The following is a 15,148-nucleotide window of genomic DNA, read 5'->3' on the forward strand; positions in this document are numbered from 1 at the left end:
AAAGATTGGACATTTTGACTTTATCACATTGGTCCCAAGTCCATATTCTGAGACTCCACCAAAGCCCCCTGACTTGGAACCAACCATGAGTACTGAAGGTTGGTTTCATCTGGATAGTATAATTGCTAAGGTTCCTTCGACCACTGACATCCTATGACTTTCTAAATATAAGTCATCATTTTGGATTTCATTTTAGATGTCTTTACTATTCTTTAGTGTCAGACTGCTAATGGTTCTTTATTTGCTCCAAATCAAGTAATTAGCTCTAATGAATTCTACCAATCTCATTGTTTATGCTGACTCACACTGCTTATGATATGCTGTAGTTTTGTCTCTCCTTGCATTGTACTAGAATAGTCTATATTTTCTTGTTCAAGTCTGCTCTCCAGGCTGTCATCAGAGATTTCACAATTTGCTGTGAAAAAGAGACACAAAAACATAGAAAGCATCCCCCCAAATTATGTGTGTGTGTGTACTGAAACGAACTCTCCACTTACTTAGCATGGGTGACTAAACTTTCCAGCAAAGCATTGTACTTTTTAAAAGATTTATTTATTTTTTTTATGTTATACTCCCCATTTTATTTCCACCCTCTGACTCTTCCACATCCCATACCTCCTCCCTGTGGGAAGCAGGTATGGCGGCAGTCCCAAAGGCACCAGAGACTGCAGTTAAGTCATATGACTTGCACCTGACTTCCTCATATAAGACACAAACATCTTGAGTGCTGCGCAGGTGTACCAGGGTACAGGTGAATCCAATTTGGTGGAGATTTGCCCCTGCTGCCCTGATTGGCTGAAGCCTCGTGACTGGCGAGGGAGCGTGGCCTGCGGAGCGTGGATGAGAGAGAGTAAAAAAGGATTGAGAGGCCCAGGGTTCGGGGGAGATATAAACAAGAAGAATCAGGACTGAATAAACTGCTGTTAGAAGGACTGGTGGTCGCGTCGTTCTTGCTGGTTGAGAGCGGGCGCGACACCTCCCCACCACCCTGTCCCCACCCCCACCCCAAGTGACTTCTAAATTCCCTGGGGCCTCCAGTCTTGCCATGGTTAGGTGCATTATATCTGAATGAACATAGACCTGGAAGTCCTCTACTGTATGTGTGTTGGGGGCTTCATGTCAGGTGGTATATGCTGTTTGTTTGGTGGTCCAGTGCTTGAGAGATCTTGGGGGTTCAGATTAACTGAGATGGCTGGTCCTCCTACAAGATTATCCTTCTCCTCAGCTTTTCTCATCCTTCTTTAATTCAACAACAGGGGTCAGCTGCTTCTGTCCATTGGTTGGGTGCAAATATCTGCATCTGACTCTTTCAGCTGCTTGCTGTGTCTTTTGGAGGGCAGTCCTGATAGGTGCATTTTTGTAAGTGCTCCATAGCCTCAGTAATAGTGTCAGGCCTTGGGACCTCCCCTTGAGCTGGATCCTACTTTGGGCCTGTCACTGGACCTTCTTTTCCTCAGGCTCCTCTCCATTTCCATCCCTGTAATTCTTTCAGGCAGGAAAAACTATGAATCAGAGATGTGACTGTGTGATGGCAACCCCATCCCTCACTTGATGCACTGTCTTCCTGCTGGAGGTGATCTCTGTAAGTTCTCTCTCCCTACTGTTGGGCATTTCATCTAAGATTCCTCCCTTTATTTATGTTATGTGAGTACATTGTTGCTCTCCTTAGATATAACAGAAGAGGGCATCAGATCCAATTACAGATAGTTGTGAGACACCATGCATTTGTTGGGAATTGAACTCAGGACCTCTGCAAGAGCAGTCAGTGCTCTTAACCCTGAGCCTACTCTCCAGTCCAACCATTGTACATATTATGGTTTTGTTCCAAGTATGTCCTCATCCAACTGGGAATCCTTCTGCTTGAAATTGATGCAGGTGCCTAGTTAGCTATCGTCGTTTTGTTAAAATATAAACCCATTTTCTATGTAATGAGATAATATTATTGAAAACATAATATGATAAAACATTAGCCTATAAATATTTAATAATTAAAAAAAATCACTGAATTCAGTTTATATCTTTGAGTTTTTCTTTATTTAGCATTTCTGTACCTTGTTGTTGTTGTTTTATACTGTTGTTAGGCAAGTGCAGAAAAATGTCCCCAACAATAGTTGTATAAAGATAACTGAAATCAAGAATGTTCTACATATTACTTAATTGAACTGGTATCAGACCACAAAGCTTGCTGTTATATGATTCAAACAGTAAATACAATGGTCACTGGGCATCTCACTGTAGGATGGCAGTCCAGTGTCCCTGTGGTTCTGTCTACCTAGAATGCCTTTCTGCCCCCCCCCCCCCATTGTTTGAAATCCAGCGTACTTTCCACCTTGATACTTTCCTTGACTCCCATGGAAATAATCATTTACTCTCTCCTCCATATTTTCAACATTATTTGGTGAATTTGGTTATATTGAATATAGTAACTATGGTGCTTCTGTTTCTACTCTTTTGTTTGTTGGGTTATATCTTTCAGCATCTCTATGTACTTATCAGGAAACTTGGTTGGTGTTCAGTAATTGATTATAAGAGCTTCTTTGTTTTATGATTTTTTTTTTTTTTTTGGACTGAGATATTTGTTCCTCAAGAATCTTACTCTCCTGTCATTTAGTAGAACCTAGAATACAGAATCTTATGTGTCTTAGTTTAATCTTTATAGCCTGACTTCTTTCTGTTCTTGGAAACAAGTTTGACTCTGTCTAGGAATTGAAGTGGAAACCCAAGGGTTCTTTGGAAAGTCTGTTGTATAAGATGGTGTTTTACTTGGTCAAACATGTGACGGAGTGTTTTCCTGAAGCAGACACAGGAGAAAGGATGTTCTGCTAGAGCAAGGACATGAAAGGACACATGATGAAGGATTCTTCACTAAGGATACCCATGTATTGATCTGCCTTAAATTTTGTTGAGTTCCTTTTGTGACTCCATAAAGAGAAACACACCAAAACTGGACTAAATGGACTGCTGGTATCCATGAAGCAGACAACTGGATCAAGCTGCCACTTCTGACCTGTGAACTGCACTACTGATTTCCTGAGAATACAGATGGGATTTGTACCAAAGAACCATTTCTAAGCAAGTCCACTTCCCCCATGTCCTTTCTTTTCCACTACTTCTAGTGAGTGGTGGAGTAGAAGGGAGGTTAATGACTCCATAAAGAGAAACACACCAAAAAAAAAAAAAAAACAAAACAAAAAAAACAAAAACAAAAAAAACTCTGGAATTCTGGTGTTATGTTGCAGCAGAGTGATGTCAGCTAATACAGACTCTCATGAAGTTTTGCTAAGACAGACTCACGTGCTGAAGCAAGATATGTGGTGAAGCAAGTCCTATGGAAGACATGTGATGCTTGGAAGGAATCTCAATGGACCATGAGAGGAGTTTGGCTTCCTGGTAGCACTAGCTTTGCAACACTTCTTGGTCTCACTTCTTTGCTTCTTCGATAAGAGAGGCATGGCAAAAAACTCTTGTTGTCCCTCATGGCCCTAATCCCTCCTGCTGACTCATGCTGGTTTGGCTAAGGCCAGGCTGTTCCTGTTAGGTTTTGCCACCACTGCTAACTAAATGGACTGCTGGTATCCATGAAGCAGACAACTGGATCAAGCTGCCACTTCTGACCTGTGAACTGCACTACTGATTTCCTGAGAATACAGATGGGATTTGTCCCAAAGAACCATTTCTAAGCAGGTCCACTTCCCTCATATCCTTTCTTTTCCACTACTTCTAGTGAGTGGTGGAGTAGAAGGGAGGTTAATACATTTAAGAACTATCATTAAAAGGAGGTTTTGAAAGAAAATAAAATTAAAAGAAACTGTGAAAAAAACGTTTATGATCATGTGTGCTGCCTATAGAAGATGATTGGGGTCCCTTTTATATTAGTAATATATATGTCTCAAATCTGGACTGATGATGTTTTAAATTTTTGTTCACTTTATTTTGCTTTTAATAGTCTTAGTTAGCATTCAGAAAAATAGGAGTCATTATGTTGTTTCCATATGTGTGTGTGTGTATGTAAAACTGTTTTTTCTCATATTTGCCTATCCATTGCCTAGATGTCTCTATCATATCCCAGTTGGTAAAGATCAAATTTAAAGTTCCATTATATTATAAAAATTGCTAAAATATTTGTCAATAAATGGCAAAAGGTCTTCTACTGCTATTGAGTAAGAGAACCCTAGAGCTTAGAAAGCACACTCTAGATTATAAAGAAATCTTAGTACAAGACTGGCAAAAAGCCAAGGACCAGCCTTGGCTTGGAGAGGGGTTCTCAGGAAAGGATGTCTGGCAGCAGCTCTTGCAATTCTAAAACACTCTCTGGATAGCTCATTTTTTTTTGTGGACCAAAAGCCTAGGTTTTTTGTTTGTTTGTTTGTTTTGTTGTTGTTGTTGTTTTACATATTGATTCAGTCATTTCTCCAGGGTCTCCTTTGATTATACTGAGAATCAGCATTCCATGACCCCTGCCCTCCTTAGTTCCCCATTCTTAGAAAAAGATAGCAAGACATAAAAAAAAACCCAAAAAACCAAAAAACAAAAAGAAAAAACCCAAAAACAAAACAAACAAAAAAATTGCAAATGAATTCAGAGATCTGCCTGCCTTCATAAGCAGAGGCAATTATCTATTTGGTTGGGATCCTATCTTGAGATTATCATTTCCACCATGCCTGGGCCCAACCTAGATCTGTTCCAGGCTGATGTTGTACTCAGGAATCTGCCTGCCTTTGTATCTACCTGCCTTTGTATTTTTCTGACAAGATGGCTAACAGTGCAGCTCCATCTGTTCTTTTAGGTCTGCAAAGCTTCTTATACATTTCATATTGCACCCTTGTATTTTGCATCCTTATATTTTGATAGTTGAGAAAGTATATGCACTGGCTAGTTTTGTGTCAACTTGACATAAGCTGGAGTTATCACAGAGAAAGGAGCTTCAGTTGAGGAAATGCCTCCATGAGATCTAGCTGTAAGGCATTTTCTCAATTAGTGATCAAGGGGGAAGGGCCCCTTGTGGGTGACGCCATCTGTGAGCTGGTAGTCTTAGGTTCTATAAGAGAGCAGGCTGAGCAAGCCAGTAAGAAACATCTCTCCATGGCCTCTGCATCAGCTCCTGCTTCCTGACCTGTTTGAGTTCCAGTCCTGACTTCCTTGGTGATGAACAGCAGTATGGAAGTGTAAGCCAAATAAACCCTTTCCTCCCCAACTTGCTCTTTGGTCATGATGTTTGTGCAGTAATAGAAACCCTGACTAAGACAGTATATACTTTTGAATTGTGTTTTCAGAGTTCTTTTCCACAGTACTAAGGGCTGTCCTGAAGGTTACACCATTCTACCATTTTACTGAGACATTAGATACACCCTCACTTCCAGGACTTGTGCTGTCTCTGGTTAATATGAAGTCATTAACCTTGGCAAAGAGGACATTCCTCCAAGGAGCAACATGAATCTATCTATCTATCTATCTATCTATCTATCTATCTATCTATCTATCTATCTATCTATCTATCTATATTATTATACAAACAAGCCTTACACCTACAGCAACATCAACACTTGTGGAGGCCTATGCCTTGATGGCTCTGCTTCAGGGGTGGGAACCATGTCATGTCATCCCTTACATGCCCAAGCCAGCCTCGGCAGCAAAGCTTTGAGAATAAGAGAAGTCCATGGCACAGAAATCCAGAGAGTATTGCAGCATTGGGTGTGGCTCAGATGTAGGAGCAGACATTTGACTCTTGATGCAGGGTAGAGGCAAATATGCTGTGCCATCTTCCTGGAGCATAGTTTTATAAGGTATATTGAGAACTTACAGGTTTATAACAAGGGAACAAACGTTCCCCACAAAATCCACTTTAGTTAATATATTTTAGTAAGTAACCTGAAAACTATTTTAAGATGTTTGTACTATGATATTTATTTACAGCCTCCTAAAGATCCTAGGACAGGGAACATCCAGATCATCTATCTGTACAAGAGAATATTACACAAACATTGAAGTAACAATGCATATAAGTAGTCCATAGGGGGAAAAGGTACTTTATATATAGTCAGAATTTTTAAAGCTAGCTATTGAAATCAGGATGTTTATGATTAAGTCTTGTAAAACAGATGAATGTATATCCACCAAACAGTTTTGTAAGATTCTGTTGTCAGATAATTTCTTTTGATGTATCTTAATATGACAGATTTCTCGCAGAATATACTTAATTTATAAATAACTAATAATGTTTTTCTATATCACTACCTACAGAAAGGATATTTCCTTGAGATTGTTACCATCTAGATTAGTAGTGCTGGAACAGAGCATGTGTCCTATCAATCAGAGTGAGGGACCCTAAAGGCTTTTTTCCAGTCTCACACTCTCCTTACAGCTTCTTCCTCCTGCCTGGGGTCAAGGCTAGGCCAAGTTCCATTCTCAACCCACAGGAACATTCTTGAGTAAAAATTCTCAGAATGTACTAAATGATAGTTACCTGACCCTCTGGAAAGTCCCAGGTAGAGTTCAAATGCATGTCATGTTTGCTAGCCAACAGATTTAAAGGTCAAGATGCTTAGCCAATAAGTTTGAACTGTAACCTTGCTGATCTAACCTGTGCCCCTAAAAAGTATAAAAACTGCTTGTAATAGCCATTTGGGGTCCCCTTCTAGTCACTTGCCTTGAGGGACTAATTGAAGGTCGATCCCAATGCTCCAGAAAATAAACCTCTTGCTTTGATCTGCATTTTGGTGTCTCATTTGGGGGGGGGGGTGTCTCCAAGTAAGTACCATTGACTGAGGGTCAGGGTCTTAAAAAAGGATTTCTTAATTGTACACTTGACTGTCTTTGGTAATACTTCTTCATTTTCTGACTTTCCCATTCATCTCCTACTGGACCTGGGTTACCTGCTTTGTGATTCCTGAGGTTTCATTCTCTGGCTTTCACTTTTCTGATATCATGCTAAAAGGAGTAACCCTTCCTAGAGGAAGGGTATGAGTGGTGTCCATTTCTTTGTTGAGTGTTGCTGCTGGTCATTGACTATTTTCATTCTTAGTATACTTTTACTGATAGTACTTTTTAAAAATTAGCTATCTTTGCACAGGGTTTGCCAAATTCAATGCTTATTATTCTACTATAGGAATTAATTTGAGAACAATTGACTTGTCTATTATTTATATATCAGGAGCAAACCTATGTCTTTTCACTTAATTTGTCTATATTCTGTCAATTTCTACCTTGTAAGCACTGTGAATTGGGCCTTTGTCCTCTGTGTTTTCTAACGGGTTTATATTGTCTAGGATTCATTATATGTTTGAAAGTTGACCAGTTTGTTGAGTACAATATTATTATTATTATTTGGTTTCTTATGCATTTTCTAGAAAAATTACCATATCTTATATATATATATAAAACTTTATATCCTACTCACTGATTTTCCCAGACACCCATTCCCAAAATCCTTCTCTCCTCTTTCTTTTCCTCTTCCCCTCTGAGAGGATAGAGGCTCCCTTAGGTATCCTCCCACCCCCCACCCAGCACATCAAGTCTCTGTTGGGTTAGGTTCATCCTCTCCCACTGAGGCCAGATAAGGCAGTCCAGCTAGAAAAACACCCCACAGACAGGCAACAACTTTTGGGATAGCCCTTGATCCAGTTGTTCAAGACCCACATGAAGAACAAGCTGAGCATCTGCTACATATGTGCAGGGACAGGTGGGGGTGGGGGGAAGCTAGGTCCAGCCTGTGTATGTTTCTTGGTTGATGGTTCAGTCTCTGAGAGACCCTAGAGTCCAGGTTAGATAACTCTGTTGGTCTCCCTGTGGCGTTCCTATCTGCTTCAGGCCACGTTCCCCAAATTCTTCCTTTAAAGTCCCCAAGCACCATCCACTGTTTGGCTGTAGGTCTCTGCATCTATGTGAGTCAGGTGCTTGGTGGAGCCTCTCTGAGAACAGACATGCTAGACTCCTGTCTGTAAGCATAACAGAGGATCATTAATAGTGTTTGAGATTGATGCTTGCCCATGGTATAGGTCTCAAGTTGAGCCGGTTATTGGTTTCCCATTCCCCAAGTCTCTGTTCAGTGCCCCATTCCTACATTCTTGTAGACAGGATGAATTTTGGGTCAAAAGTGTGCATTGGTGTCCCTATCATTCCACTGGGGTTCCTGTCTGGCTGCAGGAGGTGGACTCTTCAGGTTCCATATCCCCAGTAGTGTGGGTCACAGCTACCATCACTCCCAATGATTCTTAGCGACCTCCCCTATCCCAGGACTCTACTGAATCCTCAAGATGCCCCCCACATCCCCTGTCCCATCAGTTGCAGATTTCCACTCATTTTCATGACTCTCTGTTCATCTCACCTGCCCTCCTCACACCTGATCCTAAGAGTTTTGCTGGGTATTGTAGTCTACATTGGCATCTGTGGTTTTTTAGAGGTTGCAAGAGCTTCTTGCTTTTAGAGTCTGTTGAGAAGTTGGGTGTAATTCTGATAGGTCTGATTTTGTATGTTACCTGGGCTTTTTCCTTTGCAGCTTTTAATATTATTTCTTTGTTCTGCTGGCATATGCAATTGTGTCTGCATTTGGTGGCTGATTATGGGATAGATCCCCCGGTGGGGCAGTCTCTGGATGGTCCATCCTTTTGTCTCAGATCCAAATTTTGTCTCTGTAACTCCTTCCATGGATATTTTGTTCCCTATTCTAAGGAGGAATGAAGTATCAACACATTAGTATTCCTTATTCTTGATTTTCTTGTGTTTTGCAAATTGTATCTTGGGTATTCTAACTAGCTGGGCTAATACCCACTTATCCGTGAGTGCATATCAAGTGACTTCTTTTGTGATTGGGTTAGTTCACTCAGGATGATATCTTCCAGTTACATCCATTTGCCTAAGAATTTCATAAATTCATTGTTTTTAATAGCTGAGTAGTACACCATTGTGTAAATGTACCACATTTTCTGCATCCATTCCTCTGTTGAGGGACATCTGGGTTCTTTCCAGCTTCAGGCTACTCTAAATAAGGCTGCGATGAATATAGTAGAGCATGTGTCCTTATTACCTGTTGGAACATCTTCTGGGGATATGCCCAGGAGAGGTATTGCTGAATCTTCTAGTAGTACAATGTCCAATTTTCTGAGGAACCGCAAGACTGATTTCCAGAGTGGTTGTACAAGCCTGCAATCCCCCCAGCAATGGAGGAGTGTTCCTCTTTCTCCACATCCTCTCCAGCATCTGCTTTCACCTGAATTTTTGATCTTACCCATTCTGACAGGTGTGAGGTAGAATCTCAGGGTTGTTTTAATTTGCATTTCCCTGATTATTAAGGATGTTGAATATTTTTTCAGGTGCTTCTCAGTCATTTGGTATTCCTCAGTTGAGAATTCTTTGTTTAGCCCTGCATCCCATTTTTAAGGGGGTTATTTGATTTTCTGTAGTCCACAGTCTTGAGTTCTTTGTGTATATTGGATATTAGTCCCTTATCCGATTTAGGATTGGTAAAAGTACTTTCCCAATTGGTTGGTGGCCGTTTTGTCTTATTGACAGTATCTTTTGCCTTACAGAAGCTTTGAAATTTTATGAGGTCCCAATTGTCAATTCTTGATCATACAGCACAAGCCATTGCTGTTCTGTTTAGGATTTTGACCCCTGTGCCCATATCTTCAAGGCTTTTCCCCACTTTCTCCTCTATGAATTTCAGTGTCTCTGGTTTTATGTGGAGTTGTTTGATCCAAGTAGATTTTAGCTTTATTCAAGCAGATAAGAATGGATCAATTCACATTCTTCTATATGATAACTGCTAGTTGTGTCAGCGCCCTTTGTTGAAAATGCTATCTTTTTTCCACTGGAGGGTTTTAGATTGCTTTTGGCAAGATAGCCATTTTTACAATGTTGATCCTGCCAATCCATGAGCATGGGAGATTTTTCCATCTTCTGAGATGTTCTTTAATTTCTTTCTTCAGTGACATGAAGTTTTTATCATACAGATCTTTCAATTCCTTAGTTACAGTCATGCCAAGATATTTTATATTATTTGTGACTATTGAGAAGGGTGTTGTTTCGCTAATTTGTTTCTCAGCCTGTTTAATCTTTGTGTAGAGACAGGATATTGATTTGTTTGAGTTAATTTTGTATCCAGCTACTTCACTGAACCTGTTTATCAGGTTTAGGAGTTCTCTGGTGGAATTTTTAGGGTCACTTATATATACTATCATATCATCTACAAAAAGTGATATTTTGACTTCTTTTCCAATTTGGATCCCCTTGATCTTCTTTTGTTGTCAAATTGCTCTAGCTAGGACTTCAAGTACAATGTTGAATAGGTAGGGGAAAAGTTGGCACTTTGTCTAGTCCCTGATTTTAGTGGGATTGCTTCCAGCTTATCACTGTTTACTTTGATGTTGGCTACTGGTTTGCTGTAGATTGCTTTTATCATTTTTAGGTATGGGCCTTGAATTCCTGATCTTTCCAAAACTTTTATCATGAATGGATGTTGGATTTTGTCAAATGCTTTCTCCACATCTAATGAGATGATTATGTGGTTGTTGTCTTTGTGTTTGTTTATATAGTGGATTACGTTGATGGATTTCCGTATATTAAACCATCCCTGCATCCCTGGAATGAAACCTACTAGGTCAGGATGGATGATTGTGTTAATGTGTTCTTGGATTTGGTTAGCGAGAATTTTATTGAGTATTTTTGCATTGATATTCATAAGGGAAATTGGTCTGAAGTTCTCTATCTTTGTTGGATCTTTCTGTGGTTTAGGTATCAGAGTAATTGTGGCTTCATAGAATGATTTGGGTAGAGTACCTTCTACTTCTATTTTGTGGAATAGTTTGTGAAGAACTGGAATTAGATCTTCTTTGAAGGTCTGATAGAACTCTGTACTAAACCCATCTGGTCCTGGGCTTTTTTTTGGTTGGGAGACTATTACTGACTGCTTCTATTTCTTTAGGGGATATGGGACTGTTTATTTAGATCGTTAACTTGATCCTGATTTAACTTTGTTACCTGGTATCTGACTAGAAATTTGTCCATTTCATCCAGGTTCTCCAGTTTGGTTGAGTATAGCCTTTTGTAGAAGGATCTGATGGTGTTTTGGATTTCTTCAGGATCTGTTGTTGTGTGTCTCTTTTCATTGCTGGTTTTGTTAATTAGGATGTTGTCCTTGTGCCCTCTAGTGAGTCTGACTAAGCGTTTATCTATCTTGTTGATTTTCTCAAAGAACCAGCTCCTCTTTTGGTTGATTCTTTGAATAGTTCTTCTTGTTTCCTCTTGGTTAATTTCACCCCTGAGTTTAATTATTTCCTGCCCTCTACTACTCTTGGGTGAATTTGCTTCCTTTTGTTCTAGAGCTTTTAGGTGTGTTGTCAAGCTGCTAGTGTGTGCTCTCTCTAGTTTCTTTTTGGAGGCACTCAGAGCTATGAGTTTTCTTCGTAGAAATGCTTTCATTATATCCCATAAGTTTGGGTATGTTGTGGCTTCATTTTCATTAAACTCTAAAAAGTCTTTAATTTCTTTCTTTATTCCTTCCTTGACCAAGGTATTATTGAGAAGTGTGTTGTTCAGTTTCCACGTGAATGTTGGCTTTCCATTATTTATGTTGTTATTGAAGATCAGCCTTAGGCCATGGTGGTCTGATAGGATGCATCAGACAATTTCAATATTTTTGTATCTGTTGAGGCCTGTTTTGTGACAAATTATATAATAAATTTTGGAGATGGTACCATGAGGTACTAAGAAGAAGGTATATCCTTTTGTTTTAGGACAAAATGTTCTATAGATATCTATTAAGTCCCTGTGTTTCATAACTTCTTTTAGTTTCACTGTGTCCCTGTTTAGTTTCTGTTTCCACGATCTGTCCATTGATGAATGTGGCGTGTTGAAGTCTCCCACTATTATTGTGTGAGGAGCAATGTGTGCTTTTAGCTTTGAGCTTTACTAAAGTTTCTTTGATGAATGTGGCTGCCCTTGCATTTGGAGCATTGATATTCAGAATTGAGAGTTCTTCTTGGAGGATTTTACCTTTGATGAGTATGAAGTGCCCCTCCTTTTCCTTTTTGATAACTTTGGGTTGGAAGTCGATTTTATTTGATATTATAATGGCTACTCCAGCTTGTTTCTTCAGACCATTTGCTTGGAAAATTGTTTTCCAGCCTTTCACTCTGATAATGTTTGAATTTGTTTTTGTTGTGGAATACTTTGGTTTCCCCATCTATGGTAATTGAGAGTTTGGCTGGGTATAGTAGCCTGGGTTGGCATTTGTGTTCTCTTAGTGTCTGTATAACATCTGACCAGGATCTTCTGGCTTTCATAGTCTCTGGTGAGAAGTCTGGTGTAATTCTGATAGGCCTGCCTTTATATGTTACTTTGCCTTTTTTCTTTACTGCTTTTAATATTCTATCTTTATTTAGTGCATTTGTTGTTCTGATTATTATTTATCCAGAGGAATTTCTTTTCTGGTCCAGTCTATTTGGCGTTCTGTAGGCTTCTTGTATGTTCATGGGCATGTCTTTCTTTAGTTTGGGAAGTTTTCTTCTATAATTTTGCTGAAGATATTTGCTGGCCCTTTAAGTTGAAAATCTTCATTCTCATCTACTCCTATTATCAGTTGGTTTGGTCTTCTCATTGTGTCCTGGATTTCCTGGATATTTTGAGTTAGGATCTTTTTGCATTTTATATTTTCTTTGATTGTTGTGCAGATGTTCTCTATGGAATCTTCTGCACCTGAGATTCTCTCTTCCATCTCTTGTATTCTCTTGCTGATGCTAGCGTCTATGGTTCCAGATTTCTTTCCTAGGTTTTCTATCTCCAGTGTTGCCTCACTTTGGGTTTTCTTTATTGTGTCTACTTCCCTTTTTAGGTCTTAGATGGTTTTATTCAATTCCATCACCTGTTTCGTCGTGTTTTCCTGCAATTCTTCTAGGGATTTTTGTGCTTCCTCTTTAAGGTGTTCTACCTGTTTAACAGTGTTCTCCTGTATTTCGTTAAATGAGTTATTAAAATCCTTCTTGATGTCCTCTACCATCATCATGAGATATGCTTTTCAATCCGGGTCTATCTTTTTGGGTGTGTTGGGGTGCCCAGGACTGGATGGGGTGGGAGTGCTGCGGTTCTGATGATGGTGAGTGTTCTTGGTTTCTGTTAGTAAGATTCTTACGTTTGCTTTTTGCCACCTGGTAATCTTTGGAGTTAGTTGTTTTAGTTGTCTCTGGTTAGAGCTTGTTCCTCAGGTGATTATGTTAGCCTGTATCAGCAGACCTGGGAGACTAGCTCTCTCCTGTGTTGCAGTGGTCAGAGTACTCTCTGAAGGCAAGCTCTACTCTTGCAGAGAAGGTGCCCAGATATCTGGTGTTCCAACCTGCCTCCTGGCAGAAGTTGTGTTCTACTCACCAGAGTTCCTAATATCCTCTGGGGACCTTTGGGGTGTCAGTAGTCTCTGTGCCCAAGGTGCCCTGGTGCTGGTGCTGGTGCTGGTGCTGGTGCTGCTGCTGACTGGAAGGGACTTGTGACTCTGGTCAGGCCGGGTTTTCTGCTTTCCTAATTAATGCTATCTCAGGTCTCGCATGATTGGATTGGAGCAGCAGTTGTGTTCCACTCACCAGAGGTCCTAAGATCCCATGGAGTGTCCTGTGGGGACCTTGGGGGTGTCCGAAGACTGCATGCCCAAGATTTGTAGGTGCTGGCGCCGACCGGAAGGGCCTGAGTCTTCAATTCTATTAGATTGATCTACCTGTCTGTGGCTATACCAGTACCATGCAGATTTAATCACAATTGCTCTGTAGTACAGCTTGAGATCAGGCATGGTGATTCCACCAGAGGTTCTTTTATTGTTGAGAATAGTTTTTGCTATCTTAGTTTTTCTTGTTATTCCAGATGAATATGCAAATTGTCCTTTATAACTCAGTGAAGAATTGAGTTGGAATTTTGTTAGGGATTGCATTGAATCTGTAGATTGCTTTCAGCAGGATAGCCATTTTTACTATATTAATCCTGTCAATACATGAGCATTGGAGAACTTTCCATCTGCTGAGATCTTCAATTTCTTTCTTTAGAAACTTGAAGTTCTTGTCATACAGATATTTCACTTGCTTAGTTAGGGTCACACCAACGTATATTATATTATTTGTGACTATTGTGAAGCGTGTTTTCTCCCTAATTTCTTTCTCATCCTGTTTATCCTTTGTGTAGAAAAAGGCCACTGATTTTGTTTGAGTTGATTTTATATCCAGCTACTGCACTGAAGCTGTTTATCAAGTTTAGGATTTCTCTGGTGGGATTTTTAGGGTCACTTATATATACTATCATATCATCTGCAAATAGTGATATTTTGACTTCTTCCTCTCCAATTTGTATCCCCTTTATCTCCTTTTGTTGTCGAATTGCTCTGGCTAGGACTTCAAGTACTATATTGAATAGGTAGGGCAAAAGTGGGCAGCCTTGTCTAGTCCTTGATTTTAGTGGGATCTTTCAGCATCTCTCCATTTAGTTTGATGTTGGCTCCTGGTTTTCTGTATATTGTTTTTATTATGTTTAGGTATGGGCCTTGAATTCCTGATCTTTCCATGACTTCTATCATGAAGGGGTTTTGATTTTTTCCAAATGCCTTCTCAGCATCTAAGGAGATGATCATGTGATTTTTCTCTTGAATTTATATAGTGGAATTTGTTGATGGATTTCCATATATTTAACCATCCCTGCATCTAGTTTTGTTTTGTTTTGTTTTGTTTTGTTTTGTTTGTTTGTTTGTTTGTTTTTGGAGGCATTCACGGCTATGAGTTTTCCTCTTAGGACTGCCTTCATTGTGTCCCATAAGACTGGGTATGTTGTGGCTTCATTTTCATTAAACTCTAAAATGTCTTTAATTTCTTTCTTTATTTTTTCCTTGACCAAGATGTCATTTAGTAGAGTGTTGTTCATTTGCCATGTGAATGTTGGCTTTCTATTACTTATGCTGTTATTGAAGATCAGCCTTAGTCCGTGGTGATCTGTTAGGATGCATGGGATAATTTCAATATTTATGTATCTGTTGCAGCCTGTTTTATGACTGGTTATATGGTCCATTTTGGAGGAGGTACCATGAGATGCTGAGAAGGAGGTATATCCTTTTGTTTTAGGATAAAATGTTCTGTATATATCTGTTAAATCGATTAGTTTCATAACTTCTGTTAGTTTCCATGTGTCT

The 15,148-nt window shown here is 39.6% G+C and overlaps 1 protein-coding gene across 2 annotated transcripts in view; it reads left to right on the plus strand.

The window, feature by feature from the left end:
• The window catches only part of Cpq (carboxypeptidase Q), a 511,424-nt gene that overhangs the window by 69,538 nt on the left and 426,738 nt on the right, over window positions 1-15,148 (plus strand). Inside the window, exon 2 of one of the 2 annotated variants that reach the window (NM_018755.2) lies at window positions 1,493-1,582. The exons of the other annotated variant lie outside the window; for it this stretch is intronic. The gene's annotated coding sequence lies outside the window, so the exon portion shown is untranslated. The remainder of the gene's footprint in view (window positions 1-1,492; window positions 1,583-15,148) is intronic. 2 annotated transcript variants of the gene reach the window in all.

The sequence above is a fragment of the Mus musculus genome, chromosome 15 (assembly GCF_000001635.26).
Source record: "Mus musculus strain C57BL/6J chromosome 15, GRCm38.p6 C57BL/6J".
NCBI classification, from domain to species: domain Eukaryota; kingdom Metazoa; phylum Chordata; class Mammalia; order Rodentia; family Muridae; genus Mus; species Mus musculus.